This window comes from Gouania willdenowi, chromosome 6 (genome assembly GCF_900634775.1).
Source record: "Gouania willdenowi chromosome 6, fGouWil2.1, whole genome shotgun sequence".
Lineage (NCBI taxonomy): Eukaryota > Metazoa > Chordata > Actinopteri > Blenniiformes > Gobiesocidae > Gouania > Gouania willdenowi.
In genome coordinates this window covers 34898641-34925873 of record NC_041049.1, presented here as the reverse complement: position 1 = coordinate 34925873, position 27233 = coordinate 34898641, and the positions used below count along the sequence as shown (strand labels likewise).

General features: G+C 36.6%; 1 protein-coding gene across 3 annotated transcripts in view; it reads left to right on the top strand.

The window, feature by feature from the left end:
- The first annotated feature begins 7298 nt into the window (after positions 1-7298).
- The window catches only part of LOC114466230 (tumor protein p53-inducible protein 11-like), a 70110-nt gene continuing 50175 nt past the window's right edge, over positions 7299-27233 (top strand). Inside the window, exon 1 of one of the 3 annotated variants that reach the window (XM_028451828.1) lies at positions 7299-7414. The gene's annotated coding sequence lies outside the window, so the exon portion shown is untranslated. Of the gene's footprint in view, positions 7471-27233 lie in introns of all 3 variants that reach the window. The other 2 variants (XM_028451826.1, XM_028451829.1) reach the window with 2 other exon arrangements.

The following is a 27233-nucleotide window of genomic DNA, read 5'->3' as shown; positions in this document are numbered from 1 at the left end:
AGCCACCGCGCTTTCCGAAAATGTATAGTTCATGGTAATCAAAAAGGGGGAAACATTGTTATTGTGCTAGAATATCATTCTTTCTTTCTTTCTTTCCTCTTTCTTCTGTATTGTTTCTGACTTGTACAAATGTATAGTCAAAGCTTCACACAAACCTTTATCACGTAACAGACTGTGGAAGAAGGATTTTGACATCTCTTTGGACTTAGACTGGCACACTATATGGTGCAATATATCCATGTCCTCCAGAAATCTTGATCACCAAATGATACATTATAAAGTTAATCACAGATTATATCTAACTCCTCGAAGGTTACAACAAATTAAAGTCAGAGACAATCCATATTGTGACTATTGTTTAGACAATACTATTGGTATATATTATCATATGGTTTGGCAGTGCCCAGAGGTTAATAGATTTTGGAACAGTGTATCAAAATTCACTGTTATATTATGTCTTTGTATAAACTTGAAGCAGCGCATCGGAGGCGACACAGCAAAGGAAGCGCAGCAAAGGTGGCACGGCAAAAGCAGCGTGGCGAAGGTGAGGGTTTTTATCACCGCTTGCGGCTATATTTCTTTTTTTTCTTGTTCTTGGGGTGTACACTAGTTAAAATCACTACTCCTCTGTTGTTCGTGAATGGATTGAGCTGAAATTTGGTAGGTATAATCTATGGATGTGTACGCATCAAAGCTTGCAGCTCAATTTTTGATTTGGGGCCGATTACACGTGTCTCGGGGGCACCATGGCGATTCCGAGGACCTCATTTTTCAAATGACTACTCCTCCGTTAGTTCTCCTTAAATTGGAATACAGTTTGCTATGAACACTCTATGAATGACTATGATAAGATGCTTGGAGCCCTTTTTTTGAAATGAGGTAGGGGGCCCGGAGGCCCACCCCCCCATTTTCGGTAATTTCCAAATTTATGGGAACGTAATCGTGTGATATATTGTTTCAAAGGTAATTCAACATAGATTACGATTATGCCTCGCACAATTTGTTTGTTTGTTTGTTTTACTCGGTGGAATCAAGTCGATTCACTGAATTCTCTGGAACGTGGTAGGGGCTATTTGGTGCAGAGACATTCCGCGGGCCTGGCCGTAGTTCATCAGAACTTCTTAGTTCACCTCTTTGTTTCCAATAACCCCAACCAGTCCGGCATATGGCTGGTTCTACTGGAGGTTTCTCTCCATTGTCACTGGTATGTATGTGATGAGTGCCTTGAAATGTTGTTTGACGCTATATAAATAAAGTTGAATTGTTTGCTTGTGGGATCATTAAATCATCCAGGTCCAGTTTGAGGTCGCTTGCTCAATTTGTGGTTTAGTTGTCAATTCTGTGTTTTTCCTACAACAAGAGCTTTTTCCGAGTCATCTTACATCACTCTTGCTTGTCAGTTAAATAGATATTTATCAGAACCATCATGTTTCTAACTGTTCTCTACAATTAGGTCCTTTTATTGCATGTGAAAATGCTAAAATTTGTATTTAGTTATTAAAGACAAGGTTTTATGGAAAAGGTGTATAAAGTACATCTTCCAAAATGAATGGTAAATGGACTTGATTTTATATAGTGCTTTGTCCCTACACTGAAGTAGTCCCAAAGCACTTTACAGATCACCCATTCACACATAAATTGAGTACACAAGACAGATTTTAAAGCTCCCTATCCTCATCCACAGTCATTAAACACCTTGGTCTAGCTGATCCCACCAGGTGAAAAATGTTGTTTCCTGATTCTGTAGCCTGATTGGTTGCTGTATGCTGCGGCAAGAAAGTGCTGTTTGACAGCTTTATGGGCTCCTTTATGCTAGAACCCATTTATTCTCAAACGTACCACATGCACACTGCTGTGTCTGGCATGTGTTAAATGTCATTTAACAGAAGACAAAGACATGCTTCTGTTACAGCTGTGAGTCCCAGCGTCTGCCGTACCGACATCTCTCTTGGCTTTGAAGCTGACTGACCTGTCAGCCACCTGTGATATCCACCCTCTGCCAACACAGCTGTATCTCAAATGTCACAGTTTCCCCAGAGTAATCAATATTCTAAAAAAGCCCCGAGGCAGAGGTCATGATCGTGCAGCAAAATGAAATGCAGCCAAAACATGTGAGATGTAATTCAGGATGGACTCTAAAATCCTTCAGTGGATTATTCTCAAGACGTTACACAAATGATTAAGAAGCCAACAAAAAAAAGGTCCAAACCTTTTGTCTCTTCTTGTATTTTTCTTTTTATGAAACAGTGAATGCCATTACTGTTAATGCTACAAGGCAAGAAATTAGAAAATAATCTAAGTTGCAGCTCTGTGCATGATGGTGTCATTTCTCCTACGCTAAGCTAAAGAAAATCAAAGAAATGGAGGACGAGCATAAAACTGCACATCACTCAGAAGAGAAGGTTTAAAAAACTGGGGTCCCACATTGCAGACAACAACACTTGGACAGACAGACAGATATGAATATGCTGGTTTGTTCCACTACTACTAGTACTACTCTATCCCTAAATCTCTGCAGAGGATGACGGAATCCAGGGCCGTGGAAGTAATTTTTTTTAACAAAAAACCTATGAGCCTGTAGGCCTATTTAAAATACATTTTAAAAATAAATAAACTGATTGAGATTCACTATTTTATTGTCACATACACTTCAGTCCACACAGCCAGAGTCTGTAAAGCACAGACATCATCATCAGTGGTGGGGACTGAGCATCTGTCTGCAGAAACATCCTGGTGATAGATAGATGTGACAGCCTTGGATAGCCTTGAAAAGCAATGTGTTTTCGATTTAGGCTTGGTCAATTTCATTAGCCTTGTGTCCCGGTTCTCTCTGCATTAATCCAATAAAGTGGCCTTAACTTGCAAGCCGGGCACTCAACTTCTCCAAGTTGGTTTCAATTCCACGTAAAATGATCCAATAGCAGCTCCTGCTTGCTTTTGAGTTCATTTATCACATGAGTCTGAGTGTTGAGAGCCCTGCCGCATTCTTCAGAAATGACTGGCAACCTTCCCAAAACAGTTTCCAACGTAATACGGATAAGTCAGAAAGCTGCCAGCTCCAATCAGCAGCATGCCTGCTACCATAATTCCAGTTATGTAGATGTCTTTTACGGAAAGTATCGAGAGACACAAAACTCAACACATTTTTCCAAGGGTCCAGTGCATATCCAGCCGCAAACGTCCAACCATCCGTCCATATATAACGTCCATATATATATATATTATAAATTGTTCCTTTCCCTCACATATTTGACTAACTTGTTATTTTCTCCTCACCTCACCCTCTAACAGCACAATACCAACCCAACCATACCAACACACACACAAGCATGCACATGCACACGCACACAGTATTATAATGTATAACATTTGTAAATATTGTCTATGGTCTATGGCATTTTTTCTGTAATTGTCTCTAGAAAGGAAAAAAGAAGAAATAAAAAAAATATCGAAGTATAATTCATGTGCAGTAGTTCATGTTGTATAATAAAATATGACAGTTAAAAAAAAACTGTCCATGGTCCATTACTGCGCTTCCTCCTTCCTGGGAAATATGTCTTATCTTATTTAATCCAATCTTACTTATCTTAAGTTGATACATCTATTAATCCATTTTCCGACCCGCTTGCTCCTTTTTCAGAGTCGTGGGGGTCAGCTGGTGCCTAAACTTGATACTGTACAAAACATATATTACAATATGTTCAAAATAGAGTTTTTTAAATTGATTTATTTTTTTTTACCATGCATATCCTCTCGCAAAGTAAGTATAGCCTATGTATTTTATTTTAAGTACAAACTACCATGGAAAAAGGAAGTCAAAATATGTTATTTTATTTTGCAGTCTTAGTAGTAAAATCTGTATAAAGTTATATAAAGACTCAAGCTCATTCTTTTTCTGCCAACAATTCAGCAGCAAGCACAGATCGATTCCGTGTGTTTGTGTTGCCATAAAGTCCAATTTGCAGCTATAGCGTGCCGCAAATTCTCAAATGTGTATTTTGAGACACAAATTCAGCACCTATGCTGAGAGCTGAGAAGCTTTTGTTATCAGCACCTGGGTGAGTTTTGCTTGAGCTGTTACAGAAGAGACAACGGACAAATGAGACATTTCCTTTTTTCAGTTTTTGGTCTGACATACCTACCTTCTGTGCAAATTTGTTATTGCTGATTATGTTGTTTCCCTGAAAAATGTGGCTATTTTGCTGTATGTTCCTTCCTCTTGAACCATTACATATCTACTCACCTAACAATCCACCCACAAAGGTACTTACTATCTATCTACAAATGTAGGTAGGTTGTATGTAGATAGACAAGTAGGTGTTTTGGTTAGCTCTCACTTAGATTAAGCCCTAGATGCTGGGTTCCCATTTACAGTAGAGGAAGTTTAAGGATTTTTTGAAGTGGAGTTTAATGCTCTCCACATTCATTTGTAAGCTTCCACTCTAAATGTTTCCAAATTGTTGTATATAAATGTTCCTTTGGGCTGTTGGGAATCCCTAGATGAAACAAAATCACTTGCATGTAAGGTAAAAAAGAGGATAATTTAAAAGAAAAGACAATTAGCTCAACTGACCTTAAGTTCCAAGTTGTACACATATTATTCTGTGGCAATAAGCAAATCTGTTCTTGGAATTGTAAGAATAAGGCAATCCTAAAATTGACCATTGAAAAGCTCCACATATGCTGTTTTTCCGTTTGTTCCTGTGTTCTCACTATTAGTCTCTCTGTCCTATTGCATTTTTACACAAACATTTTGACCCATATGTGGGAGCAGACTTAACCATGTGCATCTCTTGACATGCTTTAAGGTGCTGATATCAGCAGAGGTGTGGACTTGAGTCACAAGACTTGGATTCGAGTCAGACTCGACTCATGAATTTGATGACTTTAGATTCAACTTGACAAAATGTAAAGAGACTTCAAGGATCACGGACGGAGAAGCAACAACTCATTTAGAATAGAATAGAATAGAATAAAGTTTATTGCCATGTGCACATGCCAAAAAAGAACGCATGTCCCAGAATCAGATTAAATTAACAAATACAAATCAGCCAAGACAGTATAAGTAAAGGTGCAAACAAGGAAAGGACATAAGTATACTCAACACAAATATAAATAAATAAATATAACCTAAGTTTAATTTACATATTGCACCTAATTGGTCAATGAAAGAGTACTGTGGTATCTGCCCTCTTTAATGTCCTGTGCCAAGAGCCTGACAGCAGCTTGGAACCTTGTTCATTATTCAAAGCTGCACAAAGAACGGTAAGTTCTGAATGAAAGCTAAAAATATGACCAAAACTTTTCAAATCAAAGTCATTTTTATAGGCAATCAATATTAAAAATGTATATATCGTTTTAGCTTGCTGTCAGATGAGTTTTTCCGGTCAGGGAAACATTGCGTTCTCTTCAGCATGCCAGATTTCATTTACAAAAACTGCTATTTTATGTTGCACCATACAGCAGTTGTTCTGTTTATTTCTGCCTCGTTTGGGCCATTTTTGTAATTTTATTTATTCACAACTAAGCTGAACGAACATTGAAGACACTAAATAAAGCAAAGAAACATAATTATTGAAGCAACAGTTGAGCATTAATTTCTGTGTGGTGCGAGGTAAAATTGCTATTTTGTCAAGGAACGCTGGTGTGCTGCAGCACATGAATTTGACAAGCAACTTACTATAGGTTTTCTGACCAAAAGTGCTGTTTTAAAGCAAGATGAAGCAGTGAAAATATTATTGATATAGTGTACACTAAAACTAACTTTGATTTGTCTCTTTTTAGACCTCCTTTCACAAATTCAGTTCTTCTCATAGTGTAGCGCTCGCCCCACTGGTGGGATATGGAGACATGTGGAATGCTACATACATTCAATTTAATGCATTTTTCTTTCTTTACAATAAAAATCAGTCACGAAACAGAACCACACTAGCCTACATGTAGCTGAATTTTGACCACTGTATTTTTACGTTAAGTTTATGAACTTATTCATTATGAAATAATAACATCAACTATAATATATACAAATATACTACAATTATTTGTGATAGTCTGTTAAATTTAAAGTGTAATTTGCCAGGATTTACGTTTGGGCAATCGGGTAAGGTTTTTATATTATTAATATTAGGGGGAAAATTATATATTCCTAACATAATCTCTTGTGTTCTAGTGCAATATGTTCACGAAACTCACAAAATTAAGAGATGAGTTACGCCAGCTCTAGTGCAATATACAGATGCAAAGTACATTTGAATTTTGTTTTTACTAATGTGAAGAATATTAACATGTGAAAAGAAACAATAAATAAATATAGATGATTAAAGCATACATGGTCTGTAAATATTATTACTCTGTTGTAAAAAGGACTCAAATGGTGGGACTCGGGACTTGAGGGTAAGGTCCCTCCTCTGGTCATCAGATATTACTTATTTTGTATTACCTGCTGTTGAAACATAAAAGATAAGGACTTGAATGCAGCAGTCCTAACATTAAAATCACTGACAAAAGAAGTGACTTCAACTGATCACTTCTTTACTGTGGCATTTGTTCAAAGGTGGAATATATTAGTCAGCATGAGAAGACATCACTTATTATTTTCCTATTTTTGCCTCTTCTGATAGAAATATTGTGTAGTTTGAACATGAGATACATTTCATAAATTTATTTTAAAACCTTAGCTTTACGATGTGTTTCTTTATGCATTTTGTTTAGATTTTGAAATTTCTAAAAGTTATTTCTTTTTTCCAACTACTGTAGTTAAATAATGAAACAATGTCATGAACAGTAAATCCTGTTACTTGGTAAAAAGTGTGGTTCTTTTTATGTTGGTTTCTTCTCTTGTTAATAAGCAGGTGCTCTGTCATTACCTACCTACTGATTACCATTGTAAATTGTATCTTAAGAAACAAATCCACTTTAAGTAAGCCCAGTTTGGAGTATGACTTTACAGAGAGCCTGCAAGAGGATAACAAAGTTGTGGGAATAAACAAGTTCCTACTTATTCATACATTTACTAGTCTTACATGTTTGAAAAAAGACCGAATTAAAAAGTAACATTTCAGTCAGTAAATACTGGAAATGCTTGTGCTTTAAAAATACTGTAATGTACACAATTACTTGGACACTCTTGTAAAAATACATATGTTTAGCCCAGAAATATGCTTGGGAGTGGGACCCACATTTTTTGGTCCCAGTGGAGTGCTACAGTCTGCATTATGGTAGCAGACATTTAGCGGTGCGCATCAGTTTGAGCTCCAGATCTTACGGTAATGACAGCCCGCCCCTTCCTGCTTTGTGCGCGCAGCCCGAACAGACAAACACTGCTCCCTGACCGACCACCACACACACTGGATACTGCAGCAGCTCGGCTCGATTACCAACAAACATCGCAGAGAAAGTCCTCGTCTGAGACAAAGTAAGCCAGCTGTAAGTCCGCTTTCTTCTCACGTTGAACACGAACATCCTGGCATAGTGAGTTCAATGTGTTTCTGTGGGTTTTGTTGCGTTTCATCAGCTGGGGGAGTGAAGTTGACAATGGTGGTGGACTGCAATGGATTTGAAAACATGTTTAACAATTAACAGTTAAAGTAAAACATAAATAAAGAAAAATGATAAAGTCCACGTGCAACCAGGACTTTGAAAGTTTCAGTGTTTAATTTAAGTCTGCAAATTTTGTGTTTACTACGTTTAAGGCATTTTAGAATATTTTAAAAGAGTTGGATGATACATTGGGTTCTATGATACGATACGAGATGTTAGGTTCACGAGATCGATACTTAACCGTAATTTTTTTATTTTAAAAAAACATTAGGTCAAAGTGAGATTTATGCTGAGTGGATAATATTAAGCTAGTAATATTACACAAAAGTAACTCCAATTAAATTTATAAACAATAAATAAATCTGATGGACAAATAGAACTAAATATGCACATGTGCCTTTTGGAGCCCATTCAGCATCTGGTGAGAGAGAAGGATGGACTGGTAATGCACTAGTAGCATTTGTACTGTGCACTGCTTTTTTTTCTTCTTCTTTTTTCACTTTGTCTGCCTTTGTAGCCTTTTTAAATGTGTCTAGTGTTGATGTATTTACATTTATTTGTATTTGTAAGGAACCTGTTTACACTTTAAGTTGGGAATTGTTTTATTTATTTACAGTTTTTTATTTATCGTGATTTTTATTGTTATCACGATAAATACCAGAAATTATCGGGATAATTTTTTTTTTGTCAATATCGCCCATCACTACTCGCCAGTTTGTAGCTGACTTTGTTTTTACAAAATGTGGAATAACAAGGGATGTAGAGCACTGTAGAAAACTGATTTTTTTTATTTTTTTTATCATACCTCCCCTTTAATGCACTTTAGTTTTTTTTGGAATGCATGTTTTGTTTTATTTGAAGGCCTAATATAAATCAAAAACTTTGTTGTGCTTTTTATGAAAAGCAAAGGCTAATGGAATATTTAAAATATGTCATAATATTCATTAAACATTTACTTTCTTTTTAAAACATGTCTAAAAATGTATTCTAGACTATTTATGCACTATTTAAAAAAAAATTGTGAAAAACTTAACCGCATTTAATATTCGGTATTCGGCCGTGTTTATATTTTATTCGGCTTCGGCCTCAAATTTTCATTTCGGTGCATCCCTAGTTAAAACTATCAAAATTTATAGTACACAGCATAAGACAAAGACAAAATAACCCTACTAACAAGCAAAACAATAAATCTATAAACTAGAATCAAATAAATCAATTATAACCCTATTCACACAGGATTAGTTTTACCTGGGGACCACATGTAATAAATAAATTACCTGCTTTTTATGTGGCGCATTCAAACGGGATAACCAAAGCTTGAGATTTTGCCGAAATGTATGGACATCTGAAAACGTGAAACAGTGTGTGAGTTGATTTAAAACTTGACAGGCTTTTGACCACACCTCAGTGCTGTTACTGCTAGCGCTAGCCAGTTGTATTAAATAGAAGGCTACTGAAATGCAGCCTCCATTCTTCGCCAAAAGTAAATATACATGTGTCACGGTCTGAGTTTACCTCGTACTGAGATCGATTATGCGCATATATGCTCAGACTGTGACACCGGAAACAAAACGATGCGTAATCACGCATCAGATCCCACCCATTTCTGTCAAAATCACAGAGAGGCCTATTCGCATTGGATTAGTATAATCACAGGAAGTACAGATTACAACAAGAAAGCAAACAAATGTGTGGCTTTACCTCTTCAACATATCTAACTAACTTCACGTTTCATGAAACATGTAAACATGTGGACTACACTTCTTAAACACTCTGAACTTAACAGGACAGTACAAAATAGGACCAAAAAAAATAAAAATAATTTGCAGCCTTTGCGATTAGAAAATCGTTTTTTTTGGATATTGCAATAATATCGCAAATGCAATTAATTGTTCAGCCTTGGTACGATATAACCCTCTATTGTTGATATCGCAAATTTTATGTTTGTGTGGTCCTGGTCTCACTCTGTTGCTAAAGTATCATAAAGCAGGCTAATCTACTGACAGCAACACTGATACTTTGCAGTAGCATTTTTACGTCACCTGGAGATACTAGTTTACAGTACTGTTAGAGGAGCAAGCTGGTCCCGGTTGACGTGACTGAAATAGGTCTGCCTTCAGCTACTGAAACCGGTGGCTGCCGTCATCCACCTGGATGGGCTGCGTCAGATCCCAGCCTAATTCTACATCATTTAACACTGGCCGGGTTGTGCTCGGACATGAGTGTTAAGTGTTAAGTTTTAGAAGCAAAGATGCAAAAAATTTATACTAAAACATTGCTCCCCAGGCGCCGCAAAAAAGGCTGCCCACTGCTCCTCAGGGATGGGTTAAATGCAGAGGACAAATTCCATGTATGTAATAACATTACATGGCCAATTAAAGGCGAAAGCCCCGATTTTATCTTAAACTTAATCTTTAATTGTTGGTTTGTGCACCCCCTGTGCAGTGGCATTCCCACATACAAATTTACAAATCAGAACATGTGACAACAGTACATATAGCAAAAGTCACAAATATTCCTTCATTGAGAAGATTCTTAAGGGAGAAGTACCATTTATTTTGGGATATTTTTTTTGTTTATTTTTATATACACTGAATAAACACTTTTGTTTTTGCTCCCATTTTTCATGAGCTGAACTCAAAGATCTAAAACATTATCTATAAACACAAAATACCTATTTCTCACAAACATTCTTCACAAATGTGTCTAAATCTGTGTTAGTCAGCACTTCTCTTTTACAGATATAATCCATCTTACCTCACAGGTGTGGCATATCAAGATGCTGATTAAACAGCATGATTATTGCACAGGTGTGCCTTAGGCTGGCCACAATAAAAGGTCACTCTAAAAATATTTAGTTTAATCACACAGCACAATGCTGCAGATGTTGCTATTGGCCGCCAATAACTTCCGGGAACTATTTGAGTCTTTTTGAGTCTAAACGACTCTGTGTGCGTGCAGCATGTACATCCAAGCTGCGCATTAGGTTATAAAGACGTGGTGAAAATATCAGCGTTTATAATGCTGTGTTCGCGGAGAAATGTAAATGTTCCGCACAGCCGCCCACTAATAACGTCCGGGTCCCATCTGTCTGGTCTAACCCGCGGTCAACCCAAAACTAAAATGAAAATAAACATTTTGAATAGGGATGTCTCGATACAACTTTTTAATTTCCGATATGATACCGATATTGCTACCGATATTGTAGCCTTGCATATCGGCCGATACCGATATTGATCCGATATCAGCATGAATCATACTGTACATGCTTTTTAAAAATAATCTTGAGATTTTTTTGTGGAAAAAATGTGGAATCTTAGAAAATGCTCGATCAAGTGATGTTACTCAAACAAAGAACAATAGTCAGCAACAGTAGGGATGAGAAAAACTGACCCATTTGTTATTAACAGATTGTTTCATACATTTTAACCTTCAGCATATTATCTACAGTATTCTACAATTGAATAAAATAAATTAAAAAATGAATAAAAAAAAAACAGAAAATCAGGAAATTTTAATCTGATATTCGTTTTCAGACTAATATCGGACCATTATCTGATATTGATATCGGATCAGGACACCCCTAATTTTGAAATCACCAAATACGTCCAAAATAACACATGTCAAAAAAGTTTCAGAAAAAAGTTTCAGAAATTCGCTACACACACACACACACACACACACACACAGAACTTCTTTGATAGATAGATGGCGTAGCTGATGTATGTGTTTCTGGGTTATAATATGCAGATTAAAAAGAGTTTAAAACAACCCATGCACTCTGAAATTGGTCGTACAGCATAGCCATGCATGGCGCTGATGTATAGTTGCCCTTACTGGCGTACCGTAGATTTGTATGAAGCAAAGATTGACAGTGACTCGAGATATGATGCATAAAATTATATTGTATTCATTTCAGAAAACTCAACTTTTATGTTTTTTTTAATATACATTCACAGTTTTGTCATTTTCTGACCCACTTGCTCCATTTCAGTGTTGCAGGGGACTGTAAATAATCAATCTTTGGAAATTTAGGAATTGGTAAATTTCAAAAACAAAATCGTGAAAAAAACGATTATTGATTGGATTTCATCACCCCTAACATTAAATGGGGGTGGCTAATCAACGATAAAGTATAAACCCTGGACAATCAATAGGTGACAAAATATTACACATTATTAGATAGTTCACCTACTGGAATGGAATTAGCTGAATGACATGAACTAAACCCTCACAGATATGTTTTGGGACAATAATATCATGATAAAATGGGTGGTCTAACGTTTAGCAGGTGCAGTTAATTATTTGACAGATGACAGTCGGATTAAGGTGAGTGTGCTTTCAGCCCACTAATGCAGCATATAATTATGAAATTAATAAAAAAGAACGTACTTGTAGTAACTGGTCCCTGACTGCCATTCTGTCATTTTGATTGTACTGAACAAAGGGTGTGCGATCTGACGATATTAGATCGTTAAGGATTACAACATGACGACGATCTCCCAAATCATGGAGATCGTCTGTAGGTCACATCTTAACCCTTGCGGTGCCGTGTCTGCGTCATACGTCTGTCGTCCATACACAGAACATCCAATTTTACAATACGATGTCGATATGTTTGGATGTTTGCCGATATCACTAAGTCTGTCTCGATATGATTTTAATTCGATTCACAAGCCTGCGATCGAGTTGATGTGATATCATATGCCCATCTCACACAATCATTTACATGTATATCTCGGGCCCTATAAAATCTGCGTTAACAGAAATCGACAAAATCGGCATTAAACCCCGTCACCGTGGGGAACATGGGGAAATGTTTCCGGGGATCACTTATTAGGTGCACCACCCTCCCTCCTCCTGTCCTGGCTGCATTAAACTCATCTCAAACCACCACAAATACCCTCTATAAACAAGGCAAATCATCACTAACTACAGAACCTCTAGTGCCCTTTTGCTGTGCCTGTAAAGCTCTGCCCGTTTTTTGTGTAGTGCAGCGGTGCTCCGTGAAAACGTGATCAGCTTGAATCATCTTCCCCTGCTCAGTGTTTGAACTATTGTGCCTGGATAACTAAGAAGAACTCTGTTGTAATTTTGTTCTTTTTATTTCAGCCTTTTGTCCGTGCCTCGTAGGTCCACATTCACAGTCAGCAAGTTACCTCAAGTGCAGCCGTTTCAGTGGGAACTTCCAGTTTACAAAATAAAAGTCAGTTGGAGCAACGTTATTAGAATGTTACATTCATGACATTAGAATGTTACATTCTAATAACATCTCATCAGAGCTACAGAAGATAGTATAATTTAAATTAGGTTAATTTAAACCAAGTTGATCAATGAATCAATAAACCTGATTAGATTCAGTAAACCATTGGTCCCTGAGAGGAAATATGGTGACATTAATGCTGTTCTCATACATCTTTATATGACACATAAATAATTAAAAAGGAGCAGTCAGAATAAGCCATGTCACGACAACTTATATCTACCTTTTAATTGTATCATACTTTATTTTTGACATACAATTTTGTTTAATTATGAGTTTTTTGTTTTTTATATATATATATATATATATATATATATATATATATATATATATATATATATATATATATATATATATATATTGTTTCCTCACAGGAGTTAAAAACTTATTTTCTTTAAAAAATTATAAATATTTCTAAAAAATAAAAAAAAAATTAAAGTGGAGAAATTGGAATTTGGAAAAAAATAAATATGATTTTATAGGGCCCTATATATCGACTCCCAAAAAACAACTGAAATATGATTTGACCATTATATTTCTAAGGTCTTTCAGGTATTAGGCATTTCAGGCATTAAATAAAGAGTATGAACACCATTCTGTAATATTTAACAAAGTGTTAGACTTTGAATTGTGTGAGTGATTAAAAGTGTCTAGTAGTTTTATTTAAATTTCTACGGTGCAATACGTTTTTAATAATACAAAAATAGGGCTTTAAAAACAGTTGATTTCACTGTAACAAACTGTAACCAGATTGGGAAAAAGTGTTACTGGCATGTTATTATTAATAATATCATTATTTTTTTAACATGAACATGTTAATGATGCCACAGCCACACTGTTATATAACTAAGTATGAAAACATATTTTAAGGGGCATATGATGAATTCGTGTAAAACTAAAATAACCACATGGTTCATTTGTTTTGATATGGTTTTAAAATGGAATAACCAAAGAACTAAGGGTACATGGATAATATTGCTACATATATGGTTTTGATGTAATTTTTTTCTTTTTCAATATTAAATTAATATCTCAAGTGGACTTCCAGACACTTGTTTTTCAGTAGTCTTGTTTATTTACATGAACAGACGCTGTTTGTTGTGGGGAGTTAGTATAAATCATCAACCCATTTACAAGCACGGACCGAATACTGAAAGTATCAGATCTCAGTTTGCGTGTCTATGCACTTATGTGCATGCTAAACCCCTTAGAAAAACAATCTTCTTTAACCCAATTCTTATCGTCTTAAAATCAGCATCACTACTATAGCGCTGAGCTTTCATTATTATTTAATTTCCTGATGTATAGTTAATAATTTTTAACTTTTTCCTCACGTGGCTTTTTCTCCTTTACTCCTCGCTTTGCTGAGCAACAATGTAAACAACGCAGGTTCCGTGCTGCTTTCGGGATACTTCGGTGTCTTCTTCGTTGGTGTTTTATAGCGGTTGGCTCCACATTCAGGAAGCGCCAGCGGGGCATTACTGGTCGGCAGCCGCATAGTGCCGTGTACAAATTTGGGTGGCAGCAGGGGTTGCAGGCTTTGTTGTCGCGTGGCATTTGCTAGTTATGCCACCATCCCCGCGCAGGAAATGGTGGCACGGATGCACAGATGTGCTATGTGAATTTCAAAGTAAAGGCTTATCTTAAACATGAAGATGTGCATTGATGTAATTGGATCGTTAATTAATTAATTGATGTGGATTGATGTATTGTTACACCACTAATGTACATATATTGTATTTTTATAACTTATGTCATATGTTACCCGGATAAGCAATGTTTTCTGTTTTAAAATTTAAAATCTTAATGGTAAAATCCTGTTTGAGTTGTGATATATTTGAATATTTACGGGGGAATTAGAGCGAGAGCTTAAGCACATCACGTCATGTTGTGAGCGAACAGGACCAGGACAGAAGCCCACTGCACCTGGTTTCCCTCCACAGATCCTAGACCAGGGGCGTAAAGAACGTAAAGAACACTTATAACCACTAATAAGCAACGTTTGGGACTAATGTGCGCACCTCCACGGCAGCTCTGACCCTGCCGTACACACAAAATCATAAGAAACGAAAAACTCCGACCCCAACAGGAGAAGGATTAAATTAATGACAGCTCTGTGAAATTGGGACATTTGAGTGAAATAATTGAACATTAGGGACATAACGATTCACTCAACTCCCGATACGATTCGATTCACGATACTGGATTCACGATACGATTCTCTCACGATTTATTTTACAAAATGGGACTGTAGGCAAATGACTGAAAAATATTCCTCTATTTTTTTTGGGAAAAAAACTAGAAAATATTGTATTTTCCTTTTATTTTTAATTGTCAAAAGAATCCCTTGATAAACTATTCAAAACAATGCAATTTAACTAAAAATAAATCTTGAATGAAATAAATAAAGGAATAATACAAATGAAGAAGAAGCCTATTAATTTAAATTCTGGTTCTATGGAAGCCATAGCAATGACACCAACATTGAGTGCTGAGACAGTTGATGATCTTCTGGATGAGTATAATAGAAACGTCTGTAATGTCATAGATGTGGTGGCTCCAATCAAAACTAAGAGAAAACCAAACACACAGAAAACACCTTGGAGGAGGACTGAGATAATGCAGAATTTGAAATCTGACTGTAGAAGAGCTGAGCGTAAATGGAGATCAACAAAACTCCAAATTCATCTAGAACTGTACAAAATAAGTCTGCGAAAATTCAATGATGGCTTGTTCAAAGCAAGGCAGCAATACTTTTCTGAAATTATTGCCAAAAATGTCAACAACTCTCGCACGTTGTTTTCTGTAATTGAAAAGCTCACAACCCCCCCAGATCAGATAGCCCCTGAATTACTGTCAGCTGGAAAATGCAATGAATTTGCTGTATATTTCAATGAAAAAATACAATCAATAAGGTCAAACATCAGAACAAACCAGCAAAATCACAAAAAGCTTGAACAGCTTCAACCACTGAGGGATGAGTCAACTACAATGTTAGAGTTTATTACAGTGAACCCAAAAACAATAGAGGAGACTGTTCAGCAGCTGAATCCATCAACGTGTTGCCTTGACACAATACCCTCAAACTTCTTTAAAACTGTTGTAAAGTCAATTGTCACTGATTTGTGTCAGATAATTAACTGCTCATTCCAATCAGGCACCGTACCAAAATCCCTGAAAGTAGCTGCTGTGAAACCGCTGTTAAAAAAGAGAACACTGGATGCCTCTATACTGGCTAACTATAGACCAATCAGCAACCTTCCATTCATGGCCAAGATCATTGAGAAGGTGGTCTTCAACCAACTGAGTCAATTCTTAACATTCAACAAAATATTTGATAAATTTCAGTCAGGTTTTCGTTCTCATCACAGCACTGAAACTGCTCTTATCAAAGTGATCAATGACATAAGGTTGAACACTGATTCAGGAAAAGTATCTGTTCTCATTCTGTTGGATCTAAGTGCTGCATTTGACACTGTAGATCATACAATTTTGTTGCACAGATTGCAAACATGGGTTGGACTAAATGGAAAAGTAATGCAATGGTTTAAGTCATACTTGGAGGAGCGAAGCTATTTTGTAAGCATTGGAAACTTTGAATCTGACAGATTACCAATGTCCTGTGGGGTTCCTCAGGGATCTGTTCTTGGACCCCTTCTGTTTAACCTTTACATGCTTCCTTTAGAACAAATTTTACAGAACTGTAAGGTTGATTATCAGAGCTATGCAGATGACACACAACTATATCTATCACTGAACCCAGATGACCATGGTCCCATTGAGGTGTTGTGTGACTGTTTAGAAAAAGTAAACTGCTGGATGAGTGAAAACTTCCTTCAACTAAACCATGACAAGACGGAGGTGATTGTCTTTGGTAACAAGGAAAAGAGGACTGCTGTCAGCAATTATCTTGAGTCTCGATCTTTAAAAGCTAAAGACCAAGTCAAAAACCTTGGTGTTCTGATTGACTCAGATCTTACATTCAGCAGTCAGATCAAATCTATCACAAAAACATCTTCTACCACCTAAAGAACATCTCCAGAGTGAAAGGTTTAATGGCTCAGAAAGACCAGGAGAAACTGGTCCATGCTTTTATCTCCAGCAGACTGGACTATTGTAATGGTCTTCTGACAGGAATCCCCCAAAAGAGCATCAAACAGCTACAGCTGGTTCAGAACGCTGCAGCTCGGGTCTTAACCAGAACAAAGAGGTCAGAGCACATTAGTCCAGTTTTAAAGTCTTTACACTGGCTCCCAGTCAGCCTCAGAATAGACTTTAAAGTTCTGCTGCTGGTGTATAAATCTGTGAATGGGTTTGGTCCAGAATACATCAGTGACATGTTAGTCAGGTATGAACCTAGCAGATCTCTCAGATCTATGGACACAGATCAGATAGTGGAGCCCAGAGTTCACAGTAAACATGGTGATGCTGCTTTTAGTTGTTATGCTGCAAAGAAGTGGAACAAACTGCCAGCGGAGCTGAAGTCAGCATCACATGTGAACATTTTTAAATCAAAGTTAAAGGCACTTTTTTTCTCTACTGCATATGATTGAGAGAGAGATTTTTTGTCATGTTGTTGATGTCATGATGATTTTACTGATGATTTTAATTGATTTTACTGATGATTTTAAATGTTCTTATTGATTTAAATGTTCTTATTGATTTTAAACAATTGAATGTTTTATCATGTAAAGCACATTGAGTTGCCTTGAGTATGAAATGCGCTATATAAATAAATTTGCCTTGCCTTGCCTTGCCTTCTATAGTAAACAATGCAAAACTGCATAATAGTTTTTAAAAGTGCAACTGAAAATGTATTTTGTGCCTTAACAATTGGATTTAAAAAAAAAAAAACAGTAATTTCACTGATTTATGTCAGATATTTGTTTGGACCAGCAGAGGGCGCTGGTAACCCAGTGGTCGGTTGGCATGCAGAAATTCTTGCTGTGAAGAAGAGATGCTATGCTAGCAGACAGAGCTAATAGAAAAACGTGACTTTTACAAATATTCACGTAGTATTACAGATATTTTTTGGTGCTAAAGGGGTAATGAATCATTTATTAACATGTTTAAGAGTAGAATGCGGCCAGAAAGAAAGTAGTAGCAGATTCCGCCCCCCGCGTACACTGCTGGACAAGACAAGGGATAAATATATAGTGCCCTCTGATGTTTAAAAAAAGTACTGCGATTCAATTTTCAAAGTATCGATGTCAATCGTTATACCTATGAATCGATTTTTAACTGCCTTACGATTAATCGTTACATCCCTATTGAACATTGCACATTTCACAACACATTATATATGAAGGATATTTTGCAAAAAACAAAGAAAGAAAAAATTATACTGATGCCTGAGTGACGTGCATGCGCCTACAAATAAGGTTTATATTAATAATAATAATTGTAATTAAAATCACATGATTATCGCGCAAAACTGCTGATCAATTGGCGGCTACATCAGTAGTGACTTTAAGAGCTCTGCTTTCCTTTCTAGTTCTGCGCACTTTTCCATCGTCAGACATGTTTTTTGCTTTTATTGCAGCATGCATCATTTCTTGTGCATGCTGGTTTAATTCCATCCAAGTACTTATTTATAACACGGACCAAGTGTAGTCGTGATGAAGTGCAGAGGATCTCGGTAAAACTTGCGCTAACTGACTAAAGCTGAATTAATGCTGATGATCTGCAGCCACGTGTAGCCGTGACGTTGGGCTACACGTATCTACAGTGTCGAGGTGACAGAAACATAAATCGCACTTTGTGCTCAGTCTCATCATGTGCTTAGAGGATTAGAGATTAGATAGATAGAAGTGTATTGATCCCTTGGGAAGGCTTCCCCAGGGAAATTATGGTTCTAGCAGCATTCAAAAAGCAGCCAACGGGGTTGACGTTATATATAATTACAGAATATAGAAAATACTGAAATAAATAAACAAGGTGCTTCATATATTGCAGGTTGGTGCTACTGACTGTTCCTGCTCATCATCTGTCTTTCTGTTGCCCCTCCTCCCCTTGAGTGAAGAGTTGTACAGTTTGATGGCCTGTCATTCTGTTAGTCCTGCACTTGGGAAGGAGCAGTCTAGCTGAACAGGCTCCTCTAGTTGATGAAGATGATGATGGTGTGCAGAGGGTGGCTGGCATCATCCACAGTGACCAGCACATTGTCCTGTGTTCTCCCCGCTGCAACCAGAGCATCCAGCTTCTTGCCAATCACAGAGCCTTCCCACCTGATCAGTTTTTCCAATATGTCCTTCTTTGATGTGCTTCCCCCTGCACACCACGGTGTAAAAGAGGAGGCTGAATACTGCGGACTGGTAAAACGTGTTAAACGACTGCATCCTCCTGAGCAAGTATAGCCTGCTCTGTCCCTTCCTGTACAGGTGGTTTGTAGAAGTCCACAACCTCCACCTCGGCTCCCTCGATCCGAACAAGAACTGCAGTCTTGGTCTGTATAGTTGTCCCAAATTATTATTTTATTACAAGATTATTCTAGTGATTATTTTTCCGATGAATCGACTAACCTACATAATTGATTATGTCGAATACAAAAATTGCTATAAAATCCACGTCGACGTGTCGTTTAATCTTGTAAATAAATGATAAAATCCAGCCCGCGGCCGCTTCTGGCTTTCTTTCTGCTGCAGTACCTCACAGTGACTGCTAGGGCTGCTAGTGTTAGTGGGGCTAATGTTGCCCCACTACATTTGTGCATGTAAACAGCAAAGAAGAAGAATGGTGGAGAGAGGAAAACACTGAAGAAGCTTAATGCAACCAAAAGTTTCTAAAGTTTCAGAACTTTTCACTGAAAACAAACTGGTGAAAAACTAAGTGTAAACCCTGAAGTTGTGCTGTCAATCATTAAAGCATGACGGAGATACATGGACACCTGAAACCGAAACACAGCGGAGCCCCGGTTTGTACACGTACCGGTAGCGGATTTTAATCCATTTCTAATCACATGTAGGGCTGCCATTAATGACTGTTTTAATAGTCAACTAGTCACCAATTATTGAAACGATTAGTCGACTAATCGGATGACAAATCGTACATTTTTTTGCTCTATGTTGCTCCAATCTTTTAAATTTGGCTTGGGGCAAATTCTGACAAATAAAAACAATTAATAAATAAAACAATTCCCAACTTAGTGTGCTGTAAACAGGTTCCTTACAAACAAAAAAGAAATTAAATACAACAACAGTAGAATCTGCTTCAGTAATAGCATTTACACATTAAAAAGTTTGTGCATATTGGTCATTCCATTAGTGTTAGTGTATATAATTAATTTATTTCCTCATTAATAATGAAATTATTTTCTAAGAAAAAAATAAAAAGCACATGAAAAGCAAAAATAACTACATTAGTGTTTTTACTGTTTAATATAAACCATTGCTGCTGAATCTAGTTTAGTTTATATCTAATGAATTACATAAGTTATGGTTGATAAATATCTCTCTGATTACTATAATAAACCAGATCAAGCTGATTTAATCATTCAGGATATTTAGGTGTAATAATCATAATAGTTACAGTAGTCTAATGGAACCAACTTTGTCTGTGAACACATGAAATATAATTAAATATATTGTGTTTCACAAGTTGGGACGGATGAAAAGTGACATTAGTATTTATGCTAACATTTATGACTCTCACGACGTGTGGCAGCTTTTATCCTTCCATAAATGTGTTAAATCTGACCATAAACAAATCGATGGCTCTTTGTGGTTTAATGAACTAGTAGAGTATAATCTTCTAAAAACCATGTATAAAGCTCATCTGGAAAGTTTACCAAACAATTTGCAAAACCTCCATAACCTGCAGGTTAGCTCCAGCTTTTTAAAGTAACTTATTTACACTAACTATGTTTACTACTACTACTACTACTACTACTTTGTTCAAGACAACTTACACTTTAGGTTTGTGATATTTAAATTATTCATGAATTTATTGTAATTTCAATGATATTTTGTGTTAAATATAACAACTACACTACAAATTTGTAGTAATGTGTTTCATGTCATTGTTTTAATTCCTCTCTGTAAAACATGCTGTCACAGTCCAACAGGGACACCTTGACAGGTGGAAGGATTTAAGCATGTGTGCTAAAAGCAGTCCCAAATATGTGCCTCAAAACAGAAAAATAATTGTGACTCGTCAAATAATCGAAAAAATAATGGATAGATTAGTCGACTACAAAATTAATTGTTAGTTGCAGTTCTACAACTATTCATTCAATAAGGATCTCAAACTATCTCGTTAACATTTCAACATTTATTGACAAAGTTTTTATTCGAACACTGCTTTGTAGGTCATTGCAAAAGAAAATTCTAATCAAAATATCCTCTTAGGGTGTGCAAGGTTTATCTTTTCAAAGACATTTTCATCACTGCTTTAACATTCACGTTGCAGTGCATGAAATTAAATATGCCAAAATTATAAAACACTTTTTTTTATTATGTTTCATGGCATAAAATTATGAAACATCTAAATATCTTCAAAGACATTTAGTACAATATAAATTCAACAAAATGGGACGCAGCATACCCACAACAGAAACATTTTCCACTGCCTTGAAGAATCCTTTAAAACTCAAGAAAAATAATGTAATTGGATATCAGCTTACATTTTCTTCTGGTAAATCACTGTACTGTATTACATTATTGTTTATATTTTAAAAAATAACAATTTGAATATGGGCAGCGGGCCAAAACTACAACTTCGGCCCGAGGGTCCCAAATTGGACGGCCGTGGTTTAATGCTTACTTGTAAGCACATACACATTTCTTTTTTCTGATAATTTACATCTTCTTTTCATCCACACATTCTGAGTGTCACACATCAGCATGTGTTATTTTTTTGCCCCAATATAGATGGATAACCTGCCCTGCTGCTGCACAAACCTTTAGGATTGTAATTTTTATTTTGATATATTTGTAGGAATGTATACTTTCCTAATGAGTAGGGCATTTAAATAAAAGAATACAATCGAGATTTCCTCAAATCAAACAGCAGCAGTGGATATAAAACAAATGTGGGAGGCAATGAGGTGTCATGTGTCCTTGATCATTAATAACAGCATCAACACAAGTTGAACAGCATGATGAAGAGGACACACAAACGCATGTAGTGTATCATTGGATCAGGAGAATGTTAGTCAAGTGTTCTTGTTATTATGGGATATTAACATGCATTATTGAAAGATGAGAAGGAATGTTTTGTCAATCAACTCTTTTGTTTTACATGTGCACGAACATTAAACAGATTGTGCAGTTTGGTTTATCCATGTTTTATCACATGTAGAAGTGAATGGCAGAGAGATTTGTATGTCGTAAAGCTAATTGGTAGAAGTGTAAGGTGTGGGCCAGTTTGTAAATATGCATTGTTTCCAGTATTGATTATCTGTCACTGAGGACCTTTTATTATTTGCTGTCTGTCTGCAGTGTGAGAACATGATGGACAAATCAATATGTCTCTGAATAGTAACAAGATTGGTGTGTGGCAGTGTTGGCGTGAGTGCAGCTCTGTATGTTATTGCCTGTAAAAGGGTCCAAGTATGAAAGTATAAACCGTTGTCTGACAGGATTTAACTGATTGAAAAACGGACAAACAACGCCGTTTTTCCATTTTTCGTATCGGTTACAGGAAACCATAAACGAAAAAACGGATTTCAAAATAAAGGTCGAAATTTGATGTGTGTGTGTGTGTGTGTATATATATATCTCACTATAAAAGTTCCTCTTAACCATTCCTTAAGGTAACTCATAACACATATGTATTTCATTTTTTATAGCTCTGCAGTGGAGCATCCATCTTCCTCAAGTCCCCTGCCATTCATCAGTTTCATTTTGGAGCTCCCTGAGTTTTTAGTTTAAATAAATACTTTGTTTTGTACTTAAGATGACCAACTCTTTTGTCCATAAATGGACTACCTGTCACTTCTGTGAACAAGATATTGATAGTGGGTAACTGCATTAGTTTGAATGTCCTTCAGATTTGGCTTCGACCCAGAAGCAAATGGAAATCGTTTTTTAGTTCATCAACACTCAAACAAACTAAACCAAGATCTGCTGTTGATGGGTACAAAGACTATGATTTTTTTGCAGCCATAATACAATATGTAAAAAATGTTTTTAAGCAAAATAATGCATAACGAAAATGATGATGCTTTAAAATGATCAAGCATTTGACTTTTATTTCTAAAAAAAACAACATTTAGCTCCAAACTAAGCCCATTTATTGCAGTTTAACCATGTAGTGTTTATAAGTGCCAGTGCCAACAATTAAATAACAATACAGTTAAGTCAACTAACTACCTACTAACAAATAATATATCATTTCTGGGGTGAGCCTATTTGCTATGGTAACCTAGAAACCTGTGTGTATGTGTTTGACAAACACTATTATTATGTTTTTAGCAGATGAGAAAATGTATTTATCTTGGGCTTAATAAAGTATTTCTATTTTATGTCAAAATATTGTGCTGCTGACATTATTAGAATTGTCACAGTGATGATCAGAGACAGTGTTTACAATCCACAACACTTAACAGCACAGGCACTTAGACGTACTACAATATTTAATACTTTCTCAAATTTAATGCCCTTTTAAAGCTTTTAAGGCCTTAAAGTTGGCTACATCAAATTTAATACCTCACCTTTTTAAGGATTTAAAGACCATCTACCCTGGTTTGTGTGTACACGCGTGCCGTGCGTGCTTCTGATCACACCGCTTTTTCAACAGCTCCTCCGCTGGTCCGAGGCTCCACTGCTACATAGGCTGCTGAGTGTAGCTGCTGTAGCAATCCAAAGCTAGTGTTGCCGCATCTACTGGACAATAACTGTTTGATTGACCTAAATCTAAAATGGCCTGGCGGTCGTAGACTATTTTAGAGTAAACACATGATTGCACTTTGTTTCCTTCATTTTTGAGGATGTAATGATCCCAGACTTTAGACGTTCTCTGTCACTTACTCTCCGCCATGGCACCAACTAGATGCAGAATGTTTATCGTGCATTGATGACGCGCTAGTGGTGTGCGGTGTAGGAGGAGGAGTTATTAATAGTGAGTTATATAAATAAGAATATTAATTATGATTATTAATATTACTTCAACTTTTGCGGGGTACCACTCCTGTTAACAGGAGAATTATGTCCAAGTTTTTAGACTAAAGCCATAAAAGTGAATCCAGGGAAAAGTGAATTCGAACAGCAATCTACACCATCATCACAACTTTAATGAATCGGAGGAATCAAAGTAATTTATCCTTTTATTCAAAATTCAACAATTAACACAGTCAAAATATCAATTGAAATGGGATAATTAAATAATGTAAAAATGCATTTTTAGGATTATAAAAGTGAGGGTTATATGAAAATGCAGGATACATATTTGAATAATAAGATCATAAAATCAAAGAATAAAATCACAAAGAGAGCTCATAAAACAAGGAGGGGAAGACAGACAGGGGAGAATGAGCAACCATGAATGAGATGAACTGTGTGTGGAACATGTTGTGAGTGTGTGTAAGTGTGCAGTTAATGGAAGTATGGATGTGAACTATTGTGGATCAAGTTTGCTTATCAGAGTTGTTCTGGTACCTTGAAGATGATGTCAGGGTTGGAACTGGAGGTGCTGTTTGAAGAAATGCAGCGGGACGTGCCACCGTTGAGTTCTGTTGTGTTTCAACAGAGGATAGTCCCTTCAGGCGTTCTGGCCTTCGCAGCTGGTTTAGAGAACTCTGTAAAGCACTTTGTAACCTTTTAAGTTCTATATATATATATATATATATATATATTATCTATCTGTCTTTATAATTATTTATCTATTTAATCATCTAATTATTTATGTATATATCTAATTATCTTAATTATTTATCATCTAATTATCTATCTATCTTGCTTCCTTGGGCTTTTATTTTAACGCTTTTACTTTTACTTCCTGGTCACGTAACAGTCCTTATTCTCGTCTTAAACAATTATAATTACTGTAAATATAATGCAATTATGCTGATGTACCAAATATGGTTCAGGCATCAGGGTTCTCACCAGGAGTTTTTCACAGCGTAGGTGATTGCTTGGTGCGTGGAGCAGCTGCACGGCATATGCTGCAGGCATGGAGGGAATACCACAATTTATAACCCTCTGAAACACTATTTCCTGCTTTTTGAGGGACAAATTTTGTGAAGTAAAGGTAACATATTTAAATCTTTTTTCCTGCCTTACTTTAAAGTCAAAAGTTATTTTTGAATTGGTGAAGGCCAGGGTCATGATGAATGTGGTTAGAGAGTTACTAATGCTTGTTATAGGTCCTCGACAAATAAAATACTCAGACACGATATTGACAAGAAATAACATTTTATTGAAAAGACAAATTCAAAGACACGCTTTGACTTTAAAACTTCTGCACTCGTCCTGCCTAGTTGTCGGCCAATGAATGTCATGCGAGTCACTTATAACACGGGATATACCATCGGTTTCCTGTGAAATAGAGCAGAGCAGCAAAGGAAAAGCCATCCACGTGTCTGAACAAAATCAGGGTGTCGATTACATCCTCTTTACACATTGACTGGATGGGCATTTTGGTATAAACATATGCACAAACGGGTGTTAATTACATTGTTCTCCATTCTGTGAGGTGTTCCTTGCACCAAGAGCAAAGACGATAATATTACAACATACCTTTTTAAAATTTTAATTAGGTATTATGTGGGACCTGCAGTAAAATTGAGACCCCCCCCCCGTAGCTCATTAACTTTATATTTTTTGATTGCTTTATTTAGTTTTTGTTTAGATTATGAAGCACATTGTTTTTCATGAATGGTGATTATAAGTTATAAAGCAGAGGATGCATACAGGCAACATCGGGGCACCCAAGTGGCTGCAGAGGCACTCAGGTGAAGGTGGGCAGATTGCCTGTAGTAAATAGACGGTGTGGCTGATGTATGTGTTTCTCAGTTATGCAGATTAAAAAAATAGTTAAAACAACCCATGCATGGCTGGAAGTCCCTTTTGTGTCCAAGTGTAACAATTAAAAAAGGAAAAAAATTACAGAAAATCCCCCTAAAATGCAGGGGTTGACTTCACTCCGTAGGGGATCAAAACCACAGCATGGGGGGGGGCTACGATCAATTGCACTGGCAAGAATCCTGGGCCAGATATTTTCTGGAAATTGAACTTTTAGGAAATGTTTAATACTGCAATTGTTTTTTAAAAGGTGTAATCGGGAAACATCACTAATGTACGTAGATTTCTAATATACATTTAACACTATAATGAATGGATCTTTGTTGTGTTGACAACCCATTTCCGTTTGCTGGTTGTCTAAATAGGTAATTTAACTGTTTATTGTGCATCATTAAAGTTTACTTCATTAAAACATTTAATTACTTGCTCCACTACACAAGCAGAGCATCAAGTTATTTTATTTAAATCTGTGAGCCTATGCTGCAACACTGTAGCAAGCTATAAGTATTGCCATCAATTCCAAATAATATGTACATTTCCAAGAACAAATAATTTATAATGAGAAGTTATTACTTGTCTCAGGAAAGCTTTTGTTTAATATCGGCACACACACAGTTAAAGATGGATGCTCATGCTTTTACCGTCAGTTTGCTAGGTTCCTCCTGCTGGGCTCTGATGGCTTTGTTATGAGGAGGTCATTCCCTTTCTAGTTGTGCACCTGTCAGCTTGGGTTTACCTCACTACATCTAAGCTGTATCTGCCTTAAGGCTGTTTTATGCTTGACGCATCCACGTGGTACGCACTCCTCCGTGCATACAAATGACCTAATTTTGCAATCACGCCCCCCGCGTGGGCACTCTATGCGGAAACATTTCCGCTTAGAGCCCCTCCACATTTTTCTAACTACGCGGACAAGCCGCACGGAAAATCATGGCTGCCTTCGGCCTCTTCAGATGTGTCCTCATTCTCCTCATTTGTGGAGACAGTCTCCTACTTTTAGTGGTGGTAAGTGTTTTTATATTTTCCACTAATTAACTTGAGTGATGTTTATGTTGTTTTTTACTTATATCAGAGGTAGGCAACTTTAATCACAGCGGGGCCACAAAAATGCGTTTGTTTGATTGGAGGGTCACATGGTCAACATTAATGTCAGCATTTAGAATGAGTGATCTGAGCATTCATACAGAAAACAACAGAGTTTTATAGTAATTTTGTGTGTTTCTCTGATTTTGTGTTTGTAACCCAGGGCGCTGGTAACCCAGTGGTCGGTTGGCATGCAGTTATTCTGTGCAGTGAAGAAGAGATGCTATGCTAGCCCACAGAGCTATAGAAAAACATGACTTTTACAGATATTCACGTAATATTATCATTTATGAACATATTTAAGAGTAGAAGGCGGCCAGAAAGAAAGTAGTTTGAGATTCTGCCCGCCGCGTCAGCAGTTGGCAAGAGAAGGATAATATATAGCGCCC